The sequence below is a fragment of the Bufo gargarizans genome, chromosome 3 (genome assembly GCF_014858855.1).
Source record: "Bufo gargarizans isolate SCDJY-AF-19 chromosome 3, ASM1485885v1, whole genome shotgun sequence".
Lineage (NCBI taxonomy): Eukaryota > Metazoa > Chordata > Amphibia > Anura > Bufonidae > Bufo > Bufo gargarizans.
Window position 1 is genome coordinate 407,970,701 of NC_058082.1, and position 19,408 is coordinate 407,990,108.

Here is a 19,408-nt window from a genome sequence, read left to right on the forward strand (position 1 = left end):
TTTGGCTGAACGCTTCCAGGGTCTTTCATTGGAGGTAGCTGATCTCCGTAAGACTTTTTCTCAGCTTCAAGTGACCGGTTCAGCTTGCGTTCATGGAGTTTGTTCTGAGCCTAAGATCTCGCTCCCGGATACGTTCTCCGGGGGTAGTGAGAATTTTGTGCGTTTTGGAGAGGCTTGCAAACTCTATTTTTGCCTTCTTCCGCATTCCTCTGGTGATGAGGAACGGAGGGTGGGGATCATTATATCGCTGCTCAGGGGTAACGCTCAGTCCTGGGCCTTTTCGCTGCCGGAGGGGGCACGGCCTCTCCGTTCAGTGGATGAATTCTTTTTAGCCCTGGGTCAGATATATGATGATCCGGATCGTATTGCTCTGGCTGAGTCTAGACTACGTCTATTATGCCAGGGTAAACAATCCGCAGAAATATACTGCTCAGAATTTCGGAGATGGGCAGTTGATACTGGTTGGAATTATGCTGCACTCCGAAGTCAATTTTGCCATGGTCTTTCAGAGGGATTGAAAGATGCATTTGCCTTTCATGAGAGGCCTATTTCTTTGGACTCTGCTATGTCTCAGGCCGTTCGTATTGACAGGCGTCTTAGAGAGAGAGAGGAGAGATGTCCCCTTCCTGTCATACTCAGTCCCAGGACAGTGCAATGGTCCCATTCTGTGCGCAGGGGTCTCAGTCGCTGTCAGCCCCTTCTGAGCAGGAGCCCATGCAGCTGGGGTTGATTGCTTCTGACAATAGAAGATTCAGCTCGCATGGGAGGGTTTGTTTTTGTTGTGGAGGTATAAATCATTTGGCAAATATTTGTCCCTCTAGGAGATTCAGGCAGTTTTCTGGGAGTAATAAAGAAACAAACAGGAAAAAATCTCTTAAAAATGTTCCGTCTGTTACTATTGGCAGGGTTGAGGCGGAAATTGAAGGTTTTCCGTTTGCTTGTAGTTCCCGTTTTGTTCTGCCGGCTAGGGTGGCGCTAGAGAGCAAGAACATTTTTTGTGAGATTTTTGTGGATAGTGGAGCAGCGGTCAATCTCATTGATAATCAATTTGCGATAACTCATGGTTTCCAGGTGCGCACTTTGGGAAAGGATATTCCGGTTTTTGCTATTGATTCCGCTCCACTTTCTCAGAAATCATTAAAGGGCATAGTTCACAATATCCGTTTAATTGTCAGTGATGCTCATGTTGAGGATGTGTCATGTTTCGTCCTTAGCGGTTTGCCTACTCCTCTAGTGTTGGGGCTACCCTGGCTCACTAAACATAACCCCACCATTGATTGGCAAGCGAGGCAAATAAATGGTTGGAGTGACTTTTGCAGAGAGAATTGCCTCACAACATCTGTTTCTGAGGTTGCTACTAAGACTGTACCATCTTTTCTCTCTGAATTTTTGGATGTCTTCTCTGAGAGTGGAGTTCAGGATTTGCCCCCGCACAGGGAGTACGATTGCCCTATTAATCTCATCCCAGGCGCCAAACTGCCTAAATCTCGTTTATACAATCTTTCCCAACCTGAGAGGATCGCTATGCGTGCTTATATCTCTGAGAGTCTGAGAAAAGGACACATACGACCCTCGAAGTCACCTGTTGCCGCTGGTTTTTTCTTTGTTAAGAAAAAAGATGGTTCTTTAAGACCTTGTCTGGATTTCAGGGAGCTGAACAGTATCACTATTCGTGACCCTTATCCGCTTCCTCTGATCCCGGACCTGTTTAACCAGGTTGTTGGGGCTAAAGTCTTTTCCAAATTAGATCTAAGATGGGCATACAACCTGGTCAGGGTCAGAGAAGGAGACGAATGGAAGACGGCCTTCAATACCCCTGAGGGCCATTTTGAGAATTTGGTTATGCCTTTTGGTTTGATGAATGCCCCAGCCGTTTTTCAGCATTTCGTGAACAGCATTTTTTATCATTTGATGGGAAAATTTGTATTAGTGTATTTGGATGACATTTTGATTTTTTCTCCTGATTTCAAAACTCATAAGGAACATTTACGTCAAGTCTTGCTCATCCTGCGGGAGAATAAATTATATGCGAAACTGGAAAAATGTGTGTTTGCGGTTCCAGAAATTCAATTTCTGGGGTTTCTTCTCTCCGCTTCTGGTTTTCGCATGGACCCCGAGAAGGTCCGCGCTGTGCTTGAGTAGGAGCTTCCTGAGAATCAAAAGGCACTGATGCGTTTTTTGGGCTTTGCCAATTATTACAGGAAGTTTATTTTGAATTATTCCTCTATTGTTAAACCACTCACTGATATGACCAGAAAGGGGGTAGATTTTTCTTCTTGGTCAGTAGAGGCGCGTAAGGCTTTTTCTAATATCAAGGAGAGTTTTGCTTCCGCTCCCATCTTGGTGCAACCTGATATTTCTTTACCCTTCATAGTCGAGGTTGATGCTTCTGAGGTGGGTGTGGGGGCGGTCTTGTCTCAGGGTTCCTCTCCTGCCAAATGGCGACCGTGTGCCTTTTTCTCGAAAAAACTCTCCTCCGCAGAGAGAAATTACGATGTGGGAGATAGGGAATTGTTGGCCATCAAGTTGGCTTTTGAGGAATGGCGCTATTGGCTAGAGGGAGCCAGACACCCTATTACCGTATTTACTGACCATAAAAATCTGGCCTACTTGGAGTCAGCCAAGCGTCTGAACCCGAGACAGGCCAGATGGTATTTGTTCTTTTCTAGGTTTAATTTTGTGGTCACGTTCTGCCCTGAAGTTAAGAATGTGAAGGCAGATGCCCTGTCACGTTGTTTTCCGGGAGGCAGGAATTTTGAAGACCCAGGTCCCATTTTGGCTGAAGGTGTGGTGGTCTCTGCTCTTTTTTCTGAATTGGAGGCAGAGGTGCAGGCAGCCCAGTCAGAGGCTCCTGATCTTTGTCCTCCTGGGAGGTTGTTTGTGCCTCTTGCATTAAGACACAAGATTTTTAAGGAACACCACGATACGGTCCTTGCTGGGCACCCGGGGGCAAGAGCCACACTGGATCTCATCGCTCTGAGATTCTGGTGGCCTGCGCTTCGTAAGTCGGTTGAGGGTTTTGTGGCAGCCTGCGAGACTTGCGCTCTTTGCCAAAGTCCCTCATTCACGGCCATCAGGTCCTCTCCTTCCCTTACCCATTCCTTCCCATCCTTGGACACATCTGTCCATGGACTTTATAACGGACCTGCCTCGTTCCTCGGGGAAGACTGTGATTCTGGTGGTGGTGGACCGTTTTAGCAAAATGGTGCATTTCATCCCTTTTCCTGGTTTGCCCAATGCTAAGATGCTGGCGCAGGCATTTATTGATCACATTGTCAAATTGCACGGTATTCCTTCAGACATAGTCTCTGATAGGGGCACGCAGTTTGTTTCCAGATTCTGGAAGGCTTTTTGTTCTCGCTTGGGGGTTCGGTTGTCATTCTCTTCTGCTTTCCACCCGCAGTCGAATGGCCAGACAGAGCGCGTCAATCAGAATCTGGAGACATATCTGCGCTGTTTTGTGGCGGAGAATCAAGAGGATTGGTGTTCTTTTTTGTCCCTTGCTGAGTTTGCTTTAAATAACCGTCGTCAGGAGTCCTCTGATAAGTCACCATTTTTTGGTGCATATGGGTTTCATCCGCAGTTTGGGACTTTCTCGGGAGAGGGGTCTTCTGGTTTACCTGATGAGAACAGATTCTCCTCGTCTTTGTCATCTATTTGGCAAAAGATTCAGGATAATCTAAAGAGCATGAGTGAGAGATATAAGCGTGTGGCAGATAAGAGACGTGTGCTTGGTCCGGACCTGAATGTTGGTGATCTGGTGTGGTTGTCTACCAAGAATATCAAATTGAAGGTTCCCTCCTGGAAGTTGGGTCCTAGATTTATTGGGCCTTACAAAATCCTGTCTGTCATCAATCCTGTTGCCTACCGTCTTGATCTTCCTCAGACTTGGAAGATCCAGAATGTTTTTCATAAGTCCTTATTGAAACCTTATGTTCAACCCATTGTACCCTCGCCTTTGCCTCCTCCTCCGATTATGGTTGATGGGAACGTTATGGCCCTGAGGAGAGGACGTGGGTCCCAGTGACGGACATTAAGGCCTCTCGTCTCATCAGGGCTTTCCATAGGTCCCATCCTGAGAAGGTGGGCTCTGAGTGTCCGGAGTCCACTCGTAGAGGGAGGGGTACTGTCACAACCAGACAGCTGAGGAGCTCTGACAGAGGCCTTTCAGAACCTCCTCCTTGAGTTCTCTTTGTTGTGCTGTTCAGTTCCTCATCTTGTTAGCCTCTCTCAGCTGTCATGGAGTTGGACTGATTGCATCCCTTTAAATTCCGCCCCATAATGCATTACTGGGCGGCTTATACTACTTCCTGGAGTGTGTGTGCATGCTGATCTTGTTTTCCAGTCTGCTACAAAGTTAAGTGCTGAACATTTATCTGTTATTTTCTGTTCGCTGGATCCCAGGTGACCCTGACTCCCTCCGTGTCTGGTGTGGGGAGACGGTGGTCGTGTCCCCTCACTATTGTAGGGTGTTCAGGGGTTATATAGTCGAGGTACGTGGCTATGCAACCTTCCACCTCTGGGATCTTTGCATAGGCTGAGCAGCCAGGGAAAGTCTCAGGTCTTGTGCAGGGGTCTCCCTTTTAGTTCCTTAGCTTTGGATCCACTCAGTCATATATGCATGTTGCTTTGTCTTGTTTCCAGTACACCGTCCGTGACAACAGGGTGATGAGGAAGACCTGTAAAGCAACTTAAGCAGGGAGGAATCATGACTTCAGATGGAAAAAATTATGAATATTCTAAAAAAAACAAATATATAGCACTATATTCGCTATATATTTGTCATTTTTTCCATCTAAAGTCATGATTCCTCCCTGCTTAAGTTGCTTGACAAGCAACTTAAGCAGGGAGGAATCAACTTCCGAATATATCCCGAATATCCTATAGTGCTATATATTAGTTTTTGACCAACGGCTGTGTTGATTGTGTAATATTCGCATATTACGCGATTATTACCTTGCCGATTTTCAAGTACAAAAAAAGAATGTAGAATATAACGAATATTCGAATTTGTGAATATTCGATGAATATTTGAGAAATTTAACGAATTCGAATATGACCCCTGCTGCTCATCACTACTAGACAACTCGCAACTTGCCGAGTTTGCCCTGGACAAGTTTTCCTGCCCATCCAGCAGTGTGGTACCAGAGCAGGTGTTTAGTATAGAGAAACTGACCTTTGTGAAAATGAATCAGGAGTGGATCAGCCAGGATTTTCAAACACCAATGCCTGATGCATCAGAATAGATCATCCATAGTGCCCCACCAACACTTTGACAAAAGAAACCTGTTTCTTCTGGCTACCTGCTTCAGCTACTATTCTGATGCTGCCACCCACCCGATACCACACCTGCTGTCAGGTGCTCCTAATGTCAGCCACCTTCTTCAGCTGGTACTTGTATTGCCCCCCAACTACCCACTCTGTCATTGGGCCACTCTCCTCATGGTCTCCTCATGCTGCTGCCACCTTATCACTCTGTGGTCTCATCATGCTGCTGCCACTTCACCACTCTGTGGTCTCTTCATGTGTCACATTCGGGTGTGGGAAGGAAACACCACACCAAACATAGGAGAGAAAGGAGTGAGGAAATAAGGCCTTGAAACTAGGGAAAGGAGATGGACACTTCCTAGTAAAACCCTAATCAAAGTCCTGACTGACTACCAGTTTAAACAGATCCCAGAGGTAGGTGAGTTCATACACCAGAATATCTAGTGTCCTAACTCACCCTATAGGACCCTGGTACTAATTTCAGGACTGAGACAACCTGTTCCTCCAAAAGGAAGGACAAACAGGAGTCTCCCTCAGGCCTTAATACAAATGACAGGGAAATGCGACACACAAAATAACCGAAACAAAATACAAAAGGGAAAGAAAACACTTAACTTCAAGTGGCTATGGAGCACCAGCAACTCAGCTGAGATCCACACACCAGGTATCCACAACTCCAACAGAAGCTATAAACCGCATAGCATAGTGGTAGAAACAACAATAAATAGAGAAGATTAAATTACCACAATAGCCACACTTGGGGAAAGAAGGTGTGGCAAGCACCAGAAACAACACAGACATCATTTGATTCAAACAGAAAACATCAAACCAAACATGTTGCCAGTCTCACTGATCTCCTGTTACCTGTCACGGGAACGTCCGTGAGATCATGTTACTGCCACATGACTACTCTGTGGTCTCCTCTTGCTTCTGCAACATCACCACTCTGTGGTCTCCTCATGCTGCTGCCATATCACCACTATGTCACAGGGACACTCTGTGGTTTCCTCATGCTGCTGTCACTTCACCACTCTGTGGTGTCCTCATGCTGCTGCCACTTCACCACTTTGTGGTCTCTTCATGCTGCTGCTGCATCACTACTCTGTGGTCTCCTCATGCTGCTGCGACATCACCACTCTGTGACAGGGACACTCTGTGGTTTCCTCATTCTGCTGCCACTTCACCACTCTGTGGTGTCCTCATGCTGCTGCCACTTCACCACTCTGTGGTCTCTTCATGCTGCTGCTACATCACCACTCTGTGGTCTCCTCACTGTCGCATCACCACTATGTCACTGTCCCACTCTGCGGTATCCAAATGCTGCTGACGCATTACCACTCTGTGGTCTCCTCATGCTGCTGCCACATCATCACTATGTCACTGGGCCACTCTGTGATCTCCTCATGCTGCTGCCACTTCACCACTCTGTTGTCTCCTCATGATGCTGCCACTTCACCACTCTGTGGTCTCCTCATGCTGCTGACACTACACCACTCTGTGGTCTCCTCATGCTGCTGCCACTTCACCATTTTTTGGTCTCCTCATGCTACTGTCACATCACCACTATGTCACTGGGCCACTCTGTGGTCTCCTCATGATGCTGCCACTTCACCACTCTGTGGTCTCCTCATGCTGCTGCCACTTCACCACTCTGTGGTCTCCTCAAGCTGCTGCTACTTCACCACTTTGTTGTCTCCTCATGCTGCTGTCACATCACCACTATGTCACTGGGCCACTCTGTGGTCTCCTCATGCTACTGCCACTTCTCCACTCTGTGGTTTCCTCATGCTGCCGCCACTACACCACTCTGTGGTCTCCTCATGATGCTGCCACTTCACCACTCTGTGGTCTCCTCATGCTGCTGACACTACACCACTCTGTGGTCTCCTCATGCTGCTGACACTTCACCATTTTTTGGTCTCCTCATGCTACTGTCACATCGCCACTATGTCACTGGGCCACTCTGTGGTCTCCTCATGATGCTGCCACTTCACCACTCTGTGGTCTCCTCGTGCTGCTGCCACTTCACCACTCTGTGGTCTCCTCAAGCTGCTGCTACTTCACCACTTTGTTGTCTCCTCATGCTGCTGTCACATCACCACTATGTCACTGGGCCACTCTGTGGTCTCCTCATGCTACTGCCACTTCTCCACTCTGTGGTTTCCTCATTCTGCCGCCACTACACCACTCTGTGGTCTCCTCATGCTGCTGCCACTTCACCACTCTGTGGTCTCCTCATGCTGCTGCCACTTCACTATTTTTTGGTCTCCTCAAGCTACTGTCACATCACCACTATGTCACTGGGCCACTCTGTGGTCTCCTCATGCTGCTGCCACTTCACCACTCTGTGGTCTCCTCATGCTGCTGCTACTTCACCACTTTGTGGTCTCCTCATGCTGCTGTCACATCACCACTATGTCACTGGGTCACTCTGTGGTCTCCTCATGCTACTGCCACTTCTCCACTCTGTGGTTTCCTCATACTGCTGCCACTTCACCACTCTGTGGTCTCCTCATGCTGCTGCCACATCAATACTTTGTGGTCTACTCATGCTGCTTCCACCTCAACACTATGTCTCTGAGCCACTCTGTGGTCTTCTCATACTGCTGCGACTTCACCACTCTTTGTTCTCATCATGCTGCTGCCAATTCACCACTTTGTGGTTTCCTCATGCTGCTGCCACTTCACCACTCTGTGGTCTCCTCCTGCTGCTGCCACATCAATACTCTGTTGTCTTCCTTATGGTGCTGCCACCTCAAGACTATGTCTCTGAGCCACTCTGTGGTCTCCTCATGCTGCTGTCACTTCACCACTCTGTGGTCTCCACATGCTGCTGCCACATAACCTCTCTTTGGTCTCCTCATGCTGCTGCCACATCACATCTTTGTCACTGGACCACTTTGTGGACTTCTTATGCTGTTCTCACCCTCCCCACTTCATGACTGGGCCACTATTATTCTTTTTGGCCTGGTTGACATAATCATTTATTTGACCCTTCTTCTGATCTGTTGGAAGGAAGGAAAAAGGAGATGCACAACGGACCCTGTCTATGTAGCAGCTGCAAGGCCTGTATGGTCCCATCAGAAATGGCTTATGATTTGGTAGCCAAAAGCAGGAGTGGGTACAAAACACAGAAGGCATTAGCTTTAGCAATACTGATAGATTACTGACCAAATGCTGACTGAGTGAAGGCAGATGTTGAACAGACAGGATCCATTTTTCGTGGGTTATTGTTCTGACGGATCAGAGGATGGGCAAAATAATCAGTGACGTCAACACAAACTTACTGCTGACACCCTCTCCACTATGTCGGGGAGTTCTACTTGTATAAGCATTTAATAAAACAGGTTCTATAGACATCTATGTGGAATCAGCTGACGACGGTGTAAAAGGAGTGCGCTTCTTCCTGACGCTAACATCGACCTGTAACGCTGAGTTCACACTTGAGTTTGTTGGTCCGTTTTGGCACCATAACTGACCAAATAAGTGAAGTGTGCAGTGATTCTAAGAGCGACGCCTGTCATGTGAGTGTCATACTGACTCACAGTATTGTTTCACTACCACAGTGAAACAATACTGTGTGCTACACCACTATCTGCAGCCAGGAAATAGCTGTTTTTTAAAGCCATTCGACACAAATAAATTCAGATCGAATCAAATATTTTAGTTATATTAAATCTTTTTCCATAAAACAAGATATCAATCTTATCAGCTTCTCCTGCTCTATAACTTGCTGCCTGCAAATTGCATTGCATTTTGTGTTGACAGATGCTTAGTGCTTACTAACAGGGGCGGACTGGGAACTTAAAGTGGCCCTGGAAAAAACAGGTCCAAATTAACAGAAGGTGGTGCAACACAAGTAGAAGGGTCAACAATACCATCGTAAAAAAAAACACCCCAGCAGAATCTGGCCCTCTGTGGTGGCCATCAATAGTTACCATCTTCTGTCTTCCTCCTCCAGTTGTCTATAGAGCAGGGGGCTTAGAAGATGAGGTGTGGGCCACAGCAGTTGAATTCAGGAGGGCATGTGCGATCGCTGGCTGGGTACATGGGTACCTGATTCTCACAGCGTTAATTACTGTTGAGATCTTGTTATGTAACCGGTCAGAGGCAGAGAGGAGGACTTGGGTGGCCCCTGGAGCATCGGCCCACTGGGACATTTCCCTGTAGGTTCCATGGCCAATTCACCCCTGCTTACTAAAAGCCACCCACTGCACACTCCACCCATATCAGCTACACCTCAATGTCGGTGGTAGCACTGTATAGTATTGTTATTGAGGCAGCGGCCTGGAAGTGTTATTTGACTACCTTATGGCTTTGTATACTTTACAGGCATTGTACGGTATGGGTGCACTGTATGACGGTAGACCGTAAGGAGGTTCAGCAGAAGGTGTCTCATAGGATATCATCCAACATAAGACTGGCCCTGGTTGGGCTGGACAATCCTCCTCTCTCAGCCCCTCCCATGCAGCTGCCATTATCTGCAGTTTCTAATGGTCAGGGTGACCCTTTGCCCAGAGCACCTTTTTTATAGAATCATACAGTATATAGTTGCATCTTCGTTCCCACTTGAACATTCCTGTTCATTGAAGTGATTATTTTTTATAGATTGATGCGTCACATTTAGACATCCTCTGACATGTCTCTAAAGGTAATTTTAAGGCTGTAGCTACACAACGACGTGTCATGTGACAACAAGTATGAGATAAGTTTTGTGATCATGTCTACAACTTGCTGTAGTGTGACTATTTATTTAGAGCTGAGATTTGGTTGTAAAAACACAGCCAAATTTCAGTTGTACGCACATAGAATTATGGATTTTAATGGCAAAATTGCAGGCCACCAAAAGCTGTCCGGGTGGCTGTTCTCAGACGATCATGGAGCTGAACATCCTGGATGTGGAGGTCCTGGGCTGGTGAGGTTACACGTGGTCTGCGGTTGTGAGGCCAGTTGGATGCACTGCCAAATTTTCTGAAACGCCATTGGAGATGGCTTATGGTAGAGAAATGAACATTCATTGCACGGGCAACAGCTTTGGTAGACATTCCTGCAGTCAGTATTCCAATTGCACGCTACCTCAAACATTGCAACATCTGTGGCATTGTGCTGTGTGATCAAACTGCACATTTCTGAGTGTCTTTTTATTGTGTGAAGTCTAAGGCATACCTGTGCAATATTCATGCTTTCTAATCAAAGGAGAAGTGCTCACTAACACAGATTTAGACAGATTTGTGAACAATATTTGTGAGTAATGGGTCTTTTGTGTATGTAGAAAATGTTTCAGATCTTTGCGTTCAGCTCATGCAAAATAGGAGCAAAACCGAAAGTGTTGCGTTTATATTTTTGTTCAGTGTATTTTGGGTGGTGTTACTTTTTAGCCTTTTCTTAGGTAGAACCACCAGATGGAGTCCATTGTCAGTGTTATATATGGTCATCACAGAATCCAGACATTCAGATATTTTTTTAACATGTCCCCAGTTTGTTTTGTGGCCATGCAGATAAATAAAGTCCTGAGTGACAGGAGAGATTGTGTGTCAGAGGCTTTCTATTCAGGCTGCATACATATGGATTCATTTAGGTTGTGATGTGATTTGGAATCTATGAAGAGAGAAGAAAAGTGAGACGAGACGCTGCATAACTTTTATTAATTCCCTTTCTTATGGGTGGAGGAAAACAGATTTTTGGTCCATTTGCCAGTTGAAGCTGAAATGGGAAAATGATGTATTATGTTAACTGCTACAACTTTCAGATACAGTCACCATTGAAATAAACTGGCAAACTGTTGCTGAATTGTCGTTTTCTGTCAAGATGATTTAATTATCAGCCATCTCTTAACAGATTCTTGGACAGGAAATCTGCCTGTTACGCACCAGAAAAGGTTTGATGAAAACTGAGTGATAACGAATGTGCGGTTATAAGCAGTCATTTTGGTTAAGCCCAAACTTGTCAGAAACAGAACCAATAAATTAAATTTTTTATACACCTAGGATAAATGTTATGGTATTATAAGGGTCCATGTACATCACATTACCACATACATGGATTAGGTACAGCAGCAGAGTGACCATAAAGTAATAACCTTCAATTATCATTCAAAAGAGTGTTTCTTCAGGGAGGAATAAAAATACCAAACTTCAAAAAAGCTAAATTTAGCCAACTAAAAATCTAATTGTGAGAAGTACATACCTTTATGGGAATAAAAGGTTAAGGAACAAGAAAATGTGGAAAAATAGAACTGCAAAGAAAGCAATAAATGACAAAAAGAAAGCATTTAAATCACTAAAACAGGAGGGTAGTCAAGAAGCACGGAAAAACTATAAGGAAAGTAATAGAATATTTAAAAAACAAATAAAAGCAGCCAAACTAGAGACCGAGATATTAATTGCCAAAGAGAAGAAAACTAACCCTAAAAATGCTTTTCAATTATATAAATGCTAAAAAGTATAAATCTGAAGGTGGTGGCCCTCTACAGAGTAATGAGGGGGGAGTTACAGAGAGCGATGAGGAGAAAGCAAAGCTATGAAATATTTTTTTCTCCACTGTATTCACGGAAGAAAATGAACTGTCAGATAAAATGCTGAATTTAAAAGTAAATTCCCCATTAAAAGTGCCCTGTCTGACCCAGGAAGAAGTATAGCGGCGTCTTAAAAAGATTAAAATAGACAAATCGCCAGGACCAGATTGAATACACCCCCGTATCCTAAGAGAATTAAGTAATATCATAGCCAGACCCTTATTTCTGATATTTAAGGACTCTATACTGACAGGGAGTGTTCCACAGGATTGGCGCATAGCAAATATAGTGCTGTAGTATTCAAAAAGGGTCCAAAAACAGAGCCTGGAAACTATAGGCCGGTTAGTTTAACGTCTGTCGTGGGTAAACTGTTTGAAGGTTTTCTAAGAGATGCTATCTTGGAGTACCTCAAGGAAAATAAGCAAATAACGGCATATCATCATGGCTTTATGAGGGATTGGTCATGTCAAACTAATTTAATTAGTTTCTATGAGGAGGTATGTTCTAGACTTGACAGCGGCAAATCAATAGATGCCGTATATCTGGACTTCACCAAAGCATTTGACACTGTACCACATAAAAGGTTAGTGGGATGTAATTTATACATCCCACCACTAGATGGGGATAGGACTTAGGTCATATAAATACTTAGGTCAGGCCTAGTGTAGGTGGTGGTAGAAGGAGAGAAAGTAGAGAAGTAAAGTGACAGCGTAGCAGAGTCAGTGGTACTCTGAGGCTACACACCACATATTAGTGGGTGAAGCCAAATGCAGAAATGAGGTAGAGCCAAGGTATGAGGCGCAGGAGAGCGTTTTCCTCTTGTGACCTTCTTAGATCCTAGATCCTGAAACCAGAGGATAGCGTTTTTGTCCCTGGATAAATTTAACTAAGCTAAATAAAGACATCAGTGATAACAGCCATTACAAAAGGCTTAATGGACACCTTTGCGCATGGTGGAGGACAGTCTAGCTACAGGCAGCCTCACCATACTTTGAAGAATACAGATTAGCTACCTGTTTAAGGGCTTGGAGGTTACAGAAACAAAAAGGACTAAGCATACCAAATAGGTATTACAGGCAACCTCACCAAATTACACTGATACAGAACCTTCAGGCTAAGCTAAACCCAGCCAAACCTATTAACAGTGGATCAACAGGATTCCTATAAATTACAAAGGACTGTATTCTATTTGATGTACATGCTGCAACTGGAACCAACATCAGTATAAGCTGTGAGTTGTATCCTACCACTGTCTACTTCATTCTTACCATTGATTGTACCACCATTAACAGGACTGGCGTCACAACAAATTCCATCAAGGGACTCAGCCGCAACAAGCACCCTAAGCACCCCTGACAGCAAGGGCACCTCAACCTCCATCTTGGCTGATGATTCCCTACCACAGAGCGTGCCCCCAGAGGATTTCGTGCTGTCTTCCTCAACACTGTGCTGCCAGCCCAGGGAGGCTTTCTGCTAACCGTGAGTAAACCGATGAACTGTGTGTTATTGTTTGGCCCCTCATCGGCCCACCGTGCACCTCACATGTTGCCCCTGCGGTACTGGCTGGCTGCACATGGAACAGTATACTGCTACAGATGGATCTGGATAGATTGGAGGCTTGGGCAGATAAGTGGCAGATGAGGTTTAACACTGACAATTGTAAGGTTATGCACATGGGAAGGAATAATGTAAGTCAACCGTAAATTCTAAATGGTAAAACACTGGGTAACACTGACATGGAAAAGGACCTAGGAATTTTAGTGAACAGCAAACTAAGCTGTAAAAACCAGTGTCAGGCAGCTGATGCCAAGGCCAATAAGATAATGGGTTGTATTAAGGGGCATAGATGCCCGTGATGAGAACATAGTCCTACCACTTTTTACAAATCTCTAGTCAGACCACACATGGAGTACTATGTACAGTTGTGGGCTCCTGTGAACAAGGCAGAAAATAGCAGAGCTGGAGAGCGTTCAGAGGAGGGCAACTAAAGTAATTGGAATGGGGGGACTACAGTACCCTGAAAGATTATCAACATTAGGGTTATTCACTTTAGAAAAAAAGACGACTGAGGGGAGATCTAATTACTATGTATAAATATATCAGGGGACAGTGCAGAGATCTCTCCCATCATCTATTTATCATCAGGACTGTGACGAGGGGATATCCTCTGCGTCTGGAGGAAAGAAGGTTTGTACACAAACATAGAAGAGGATTCTTTACAGTAAGAGCAGTGAGACTATGGAACTGAGGAGGTGGTGATGGCGAGTTCACTAAAAGAGTTCAAGAGGGGCCTGGATGTATTTCTGGAGTGTAATAATATTACAGGCTATAGCTACTAGAGAGGGGTCTTTGATCCAGGGAGTTATTCTGATTGCCTTATTGGAGTCGGGAAGGATTTTTTTTCCATTTAAGTGGGGAAAATTGGCTTCTACCTCACAGTATTTTTTTTTGCCTTCCTCTGGATCAACTTGCAGGATAACAGGCCGAACTGGATGGGCAAATGTCTTTTTTCGGCCTTATATACTATGTTACTATATTAGGTTATGTTACTATGTTACTACATAGGACGTACCGGTACGCCCTATTTCCCGAGTCCTTAAGGACCGAGGACGTACCGGTACGTCCTGACTTAAAAATTTAATTCCGGCGCCGCAGGGGTTAATCGGAACGGGATTTCGGCTGAAATCATTCAGCCGGCATCCCGTAACAACGCAGGGGGGGGTCATTGGACCCCCCCCCCCCCGTATCGGCGATCGCAGAAAACCGCAGGTCAATTCAGACCTGCGGTTTTCTGCGTTTCCGGTCCATTCGGGTGTCCTGTGACCCGATGAACCGGAAAAAGACTGCGATCGGTGGCGTAATTTTACACCACCAATCGCAGTCCGAGGATTTGAGGAGGCGGTGCTGGCCCTGGTGCTGAACACTGCTGTCCAGGGTGCTGATTGGTGCAGGGGAGAGAGGCGCGAGATTCAAACTTCCTGCGCTCCTCTCTCCCCTCCTCTTCCTGTTCTGCACGAGCACCCGGCAGCATCGTCCAGCACCAGCTCCTGTGTCCCCCTAATCGCCATCCATTAACCTCCTGCACCCATCGCCACCCAGGTAGGTTAGGGTCAGTGAGGGAGAGGCACCGTTAGGCAGGGAAAGAAGGAAAAAGTAAGTTAGGAAAAAAAAAAAAAAAAAAGTACTTTTATTCCAAACTTCCAAACTTCCATCTATCCATCTAACCCTAACCCCGACCCCCCCTGCCACTTGCCCCCCCCACCAGCTCCCCCCCCCCACCCCCACCAGCCCCCCACCCCCCACCAGCCCCCACCAGCCCCCACCAGCCCCCACCAGCCCCCCCCTCACCACCACTTTTTGTATTTCTGCGTGCGCTGACTGGCCGGCACTTTTTAGCGTCCGTCCACTGTTAGCGCATCGCCCGCCCCACCGCTGATCAGTGTTGTACCGCTGATTAGCAAGTTTTAACTTTTTTTTTTCCTATCACTTGCCCTTTTTTTCTTGCCTTTTCTAGTACGCGAACACCCGTTGCCCCCACACACACGCACATATAATAAAGTTTGCCACACACGCACACCTACACGCACACACACCCATGGCCCGCCGGGTGTTCTCGGCCGAGGAGGCATACGCCCAGATTGCCTCCGACTCTGAGAGCCCCAGTGAGGATGAGGATGACCCCACATTCCTTTTATCATCCGCATCCTCCTCATCATCATCGGATGACGATGAGCCACCAAGGCGGCGGAGACGCCGCCAGGCGGAGCCAGGGGCCGCACATGCTAGGGATCCTGTGGCCCACGCTAGTACGAGCCGCCCTGGGGTTCGTACTGGTTTCCCGGCCCACCAAATAAGTCCACCGGAGCCCCCTGCCGATGAACTTAGCTGGTGTCCCCCAGTGGACTTTGAGCCTGAGATTCCGGATTTCGCTGGCAATCCTGGAATCCAGATTCCCACAGTGGGGTTTACTGAAATAGACTTTTTTAGTTTTTTTTTCAGTAACCCACTGGTGAATTTGATGGTGGAGCAGACGAATCTGTACGCCCAACAGTTCGTCGCTCAAAACCCAGGCTCAGTTTTGGCTAGACCCGGTGGCTGGACGCCGGTCAGTGCAGCCGAAATGAGGACATTTTGGGGCCTCGTGCTGCATATGGGTCTAGTCCAAAAACCCAGTGTCAGGCAATACTGGAGTGGGGACGTCCTGTACCAGACCCCACTGTACAGTATGGTCATGACACGTCACCGGTTTGAGGCCATCCGAAAATAAGATACGGCCGGTCATCGATCACTTTGGGGCCACATTTCAGCAGGCCTACGTACCTGGAAGGGAGGTCGCGGTTGATGAGTCTCTCGTTGCGTTCAAGGGGAGACTCAGTTTCCGCCAATACATTCCCACAAAGCGGGCAAGGTATGGCGTGAAGCTATACAAAATTTGTGAGAGTACCTCAGGGTACACTTACAAATTTCGTGTGTACGAGGGGCGAGATTCCCATATTCAACCCCCAGAATGTCCCCCCACTCTGGGTGTTAGCGGGAAACTCGTGTGGGACCTTATGTACCCACTGCTGGATAGTGGTTACCACTTGTACGTGGATAACTTTTATACCAGCATTCCCTTGTTCAGGTCCCTTGCCGCCAGATCCACGTTCGCTTGTGGGACCGTGCGGAAAAATCAACGCGGCCTCCCTGCCTACCCCCTCCAGGTACCTATCCCCAGGGGTGAGACCCGTGCACTTACCAGTGGAAACCTGTTGCTGGTCAGGTATAAGGACAAGAGGGATGTCCTTATGCTGTCCACAATCCACGGTAACAGCACCACCCCAGTCCCTGTGCGAGGTACCGCGGCAGCGGTCCTCAAGCCCGATTGTATCGTCGACTACAATCGGTATATGGGAGGAGTTGATCTCTCTGATCAAGTCCTCACGCCATATAACGCCATGCGCAAAACCCGGGCATGGTACAAAAAAGTTGCGGTCTACTTGGTGCAGGTTGCCATGTACAACTCTTTTGTACTATCCCGAAGCGCTGGCAGCACAGGGACATTCCTCCAATTCTATGAGGCAGTCCTCAAGGACCTGATCTTTTCGGACCGGGAAAGAGCAGGCCGGAGTACCTCGGGAACTGGAGGCGCCCGGATCGTCCCTGGCCAACACTTTCCAGGTGTGGTCCCCCATACTGGAAAGAAGGGACGAACCCAAAAAAAGTGCAGAGTGTGTCACAAGAGGGGGATACGGAAGGACACCACCACTCAATGTGACACGTGCCCCGATCATCCGGGCCTCTGCATTATCGATTGCTTCAGGGAGTATCACACTTCCATGGAGTACTAAATTTTTATAATCCCCAACAGTTCACTAGAGAACATAAAACACTATGGCTCTCAGACTTTGGAGACACGAAAACAATTTTTCTTTCCCCAAAAAATATTAGTTTTAGTGCAGGCATCCTCAAACTGCGGCCCTCCAGATGTTGTAAAACCATAACTCCCAGCATGCCCAGACAACCTACAGCCATCATCAGGGCATGGTGGGAATTGTAGTTTTACAACATCTGGAGGGCCGCAGTTTTAGGATGCCTGCTTAGTGTCTCCAAAGTCTGAGAGCCATACATATTGGGCATCGTCGCGTGCGTAAAAGTCGTCGCTATAAAAATAACTTTTTACCAAACGCCTCGGATGAACGGTGTTAAAAATATAAAATAAAAACGGTGCCAAAACACCTATTTTTGGGCAAAATTTAAATTTAAATCCATTTTGCCGGTAATAAAGCAAGGGTTAACAGCCAAACAAAACTAAACATTTATTGCCCCAATTCTGTAGTTTGCAGAAACACCCCATATGTGGTCGTAAATGGCTATATAGCCGCACGGCAGGGCATAGAACGAAGGGAACTCCATACGGTTTCTGGAAGGCAGATTTTGATGGACAGTTTTTTTTTTTACACCATGTCCCATTAGAAGCCCCCCCTGATGTAGCCTAGACTAGAAACTCCAAAAAAGTGACCCCATCTAAGAAACTACACCCCTCAAGGTATTCAAAAGTTACTTTACAAACTATGTTAACCCTTTAGGTGTTCCACAAAACTAAATAGCGAATGTAGAAACAATTTTAGAATTTAATTTTTTTGTTACATTGCCTCAAAAAAGAGTAATATAGAGCAACCAAAAATCAAATTTACCCCAAAAATAGTCCCAAAACAACAACCCCCTTATCCCGTAGTTTCCTAGATGGGGTCACTTTTATGGAGTTTCTACTCTAGGGGGGCATCATGGGGCTTGAAAGGGTACATGGTGTAAATAAACCAGTCCAGCAAAATCTGCCTTCCAAAAACCATATGACGTTCCCCTTCTTCTATGTCCTGCCGTTTAGCCAAATAGTAGTTTACCACCACATATGGGGTGTTTCTGCAAACTACAGAATCAGGGCAACCCATTTTGAGTGTTGTTTGGCAGTTAACCCTTGTTTTACTCCTGGAAAAAACTGATTATATTGGAAAATTTTCCAAAAAATTGAAATTTCAAAATTGGTTCTCCATCTGCCATTAACTCTTGTGGAACACCTAAAGGGTTAACAAAGTTTGTAAACCCAGTTTTGAATACCTTGAGGGGTGTACTTTCTTAGATGGAGTCACTTTTTTGAAATTTCTATTCTAGGGGTGCAACAGGGGGCTTCAAATGGGACATGGTATAAACAAAACCAGTCCTGCAATATCTGCCTTCCAAAACCCATATGGTGTTCCCCTCCTTCTATGTGCTACCGTTCGGCCAAACAGTAGTTTACGACCACATATGGGGTGTTTTTGCAAACTACAGAATCAGGGCAACCCATTTTGAGTGTTGTTTGGCAGTTAACCCTTGTTTTACTCCTGGAAAAAATTGATTATATTGGAAAATTTTCCCAAAAATAGAAATTTCAAAATTGTTTCTCCATCTGCCATTAACTCTTGTGGAACACCTAAAGGGTTAACAAAGTTTGTAAACCCAGTTTTGAATACCTTGAGGGGTGTACTTTCTTAGATGGAGTCACGTTTTTGAAATTTCTATTCTAGGGGTGCAACAGGGGGCTTCAAATGGGACATGGTATAAACAAAACCAGTCCTGCAAAATCTGCCTTCCAAAACCAATATGGTGTTCCCCTCCTTCTATGTGCTCCTGTTCGGCCAAACAGTAGTTTACGACCACATATGGGGTGTTTTTGCAAACTACAGAATCAGGGCAACCCATTTTGAGTGTTGTTTGGCAGTTAACCCTTGTTTTACTCCTGGAAAAAACTGATTATATTGGAAAATTTTCCAAAAAATAGAAATTTCAAAATTGTTTCTCCATCTGCCATTAACTCTTGTGGAACACCTGAAAGGGTTAACAAAGTTTGTAAACCCAGTTTTGAATACCTTGAGGGGTGTACTTTCTTAGATGGAGTCGCTTTTTTGAAATTTCTATTCTAGGGGTGCAACAGGGGGCTTCAAATGGGACATGGTATAAACAAAACCAGTCCTGCAAAATCTGCCTTCCAAAACCCATATGGTGTTCCCCTCCTTCTATGTGCTCCCGTTCGGCCAAACAGTAGTTTACAACCACATATGGGGTGTTTCTGCAAACTACAGAATCAGGGCAACCCATTTTGAGTGT